Raw genomic sequence first — 2692 nt, forward strand, 5'->3', positions numbered from 1 at the left:
ATTCTTACAGAGTTATGCCTCTAAACACATAAAAAATACCCAAGGAATAAACAGACAAAAACTTAAAGTTGGTTTAATAAAAATTCACTAATAAATCCAAAGAAGGTCATGTCCACTGAGCACAAGCATTCTAAAATTATTCCAAATTTCATGTTTTACATATTGTTGCCTTTTTTTAAAATATAAAGCATTGAAAGCCAAAAAATAATGATAATAAATTTTGGAGTAGGTGCAGATTTAGTTAAGAACAACTACCTATCCACCCTCCTTTCCCACCAGTCTCTCACACATAATTGCTACTATGGCTTGACTTCTCAGAGATCCCAACACACACTATACAGCACTTATTCTCACCCCTTTGCAAATATTCTTCGCCTTGATTCTTTTTATCTACATGCTACACATACTTCAAAGCCCAGCCCAACGGCTACCTCCACCATGAAACCCCCATGAAAGCTCAACCCACTGGAATTGTTTTTTACATAAATTTTATTGTTCCAATCTTCTTTTATCACATCCTGAGGATGGGGTTATTTTGTCATCCTTTCATGGAATTAGTATTATTGCTCCGCATTAAATAAAATATGTATTTCCGATGGCTTTAGGCGACCCCTGTGTTTGGGTCATTCGACCCCCGCTGGGGTCGCGACCCACAGGTTGAGAACCGCTGACCTAGAGAGTCTCTCTTATACGTCACTTTTATTCCCCGGCATATGTAGCATCATAATGATCCCATAGCACACGCTCAGTGTAAGAGTATTGCTTAGATCATTATATATAATAATGAAATACAGAAATAGAATGACAAAGCAGAAACTTAAGGATTAAAATGCAGTTTCCTCAACATAAGCAAACATCACTCTAATATATGGCAAACCCAAACCCAATGATCTGATTCCTCATTTAAGAATCCATAAATAATTTTTAAATATTCTTTTACTTCTAGGATGGGACAAAAGTTTGCAGCCTTAGACTTTTATAGTAATCTACTATCTGTAGCCTGAGAAAAGCAGCTCATAAATCCTGCCAAGACTGGCTTTCTTTACGGAGAGACTAGTATGGAAGCAAGGGTTCCACTGTTGTAGTAATATTGATTTTCTGGAACGCTTGGTTTCAGTAGTACTAGTTTTTGTCCATTAAGCAGCAACCACTGCTGAGCATGTCAGACAAAAATTCTGAGAACCAAACATTAATGCAGTTTCCCGAGAAATTTTGAAATACAGTTAAGTTATGTTATCGAACAGGAATCTATCACGGAAAACAAGCTAAGTCAACAACAGGGGAACAGGTGAGTTCAATGTAACAGACACTGTTGATGTCTTTCTTCCACTCTCCTCCTCCCTTGTGTAATAGCCATGCTTCTTGGGCTGATTTCCCTCATCACAATACAGACCAATCCATATAATCCCATCTTCCCAATGTCTTGCCACAATGATTCCATTAGCTATGGTCAAAAACTCAGCTAATCAGTCATGGCATTCCCTGGCTACAGTGACTAAGGATTAGTTTCATTGAATCGAAGTGAAAACAAAGCTTTTATTTGATAGTTTGGGGAGAAAATCTCTGTCTGGAAACTCCAAAGCTATGAAATGAATTGCTCCCCTCACTAAAATTTATATGCTGAAGCCCTAACACCCAATGTGATGGTATTTGAAGATGGGGCCTTCCTGAAGTAATTAGGTTTATATGAGGTCACGAAGGTGGGGCCCTCATGCTGAGATAAGTGCCCTTGTAAAAAAAAAGACTCCAGAGAACTTTTTTCCTCTCTCTCTCTACCCACAGACAGCAAGGAAAGGCCATGTGAGGACACAGCAAGAAGGCAGTTTTCTGCAACCCAAGAGTGAGTCTTTACTAAATACCAATCCTGCTGGCACCTTGATTTGGGACTTGCAGTCTCAAAAACTATAAGAATAAACTCCAGTGGTTTAAGTCACCCAAACTGTGGTATTTTGTTATGGCAGCCCGGGCTAAGTCATCAGGCAAGTAGGTGTGAAGCCTGAAACAGGAGCCACCATTTTTACCCCCTGAAGAAAGCCAGCCCGAGGACAGAGCCTTCTGGAGAAGGGCAGACCTCGGAGAGAGAGAAATGGAAACAGTGCCCTAATGATATCACACCTGATCCCACTTGCAGTTTGGAGTATTTCCACTTACAAATTAAATCCTCCTGACATGTAGAAATTATAAATGCATAAGGATGGTGTTTAAGTAGAATATGGAAACATAAAAACATTGAATTTTGAGGCTAGAGAGATTAGTGGGTATTCCCTTTTATTGAAAAATCACCTTTATTAAGGGCTTTCAAAGGGTCAGATATATGCAATAATTCATCTAATTCCCATTTTACAGGAAGGAAACTATAACTGCATTTTTAATGTTTGTTCCATAAATAAAAGCATAATAACTGAACTTTTAAAAAGATTACTATGAGGCCCTGGCCGGTTGGCTCAGTGGTAGAGCGTTGGCCTGGCGTGCAGAAGTCCCGGGTTCAATTCCCGGCCAGGGCACACAGGAGAAGTGCCCATCTGCTTCTCCACCCCTCCCCCTCTCCTTCCTCTCTGTCTCTCTCTTCCCCTCCCGCAGTCGAGGCTCCATTGGAGCAAAGATGGCCCGGGCTCAGGGGATGGCTGCTTGGCCTCTGCCCCAGGCACTAGAGTGGCTCTGGTCGCGACAGAGCGACGCCCCGGAGGGGCAG

The sequence above is a fragment of the Saccopteryx leptura genome, chromosome 2 (genome assembly GCF_036850995.1).
Source record: "Saccopteryx leptura isolate mSacLep1 chromosome 2, mSacLep1_pri_phased_curated, whole genome shotgun sequence".
Lineage (NCBI taxonomy): Eukaryota > Metazoa > Chordata > Mammalia > Chiroptera > Emballonuridae > Saccopteryx > Saccopteryx leptura.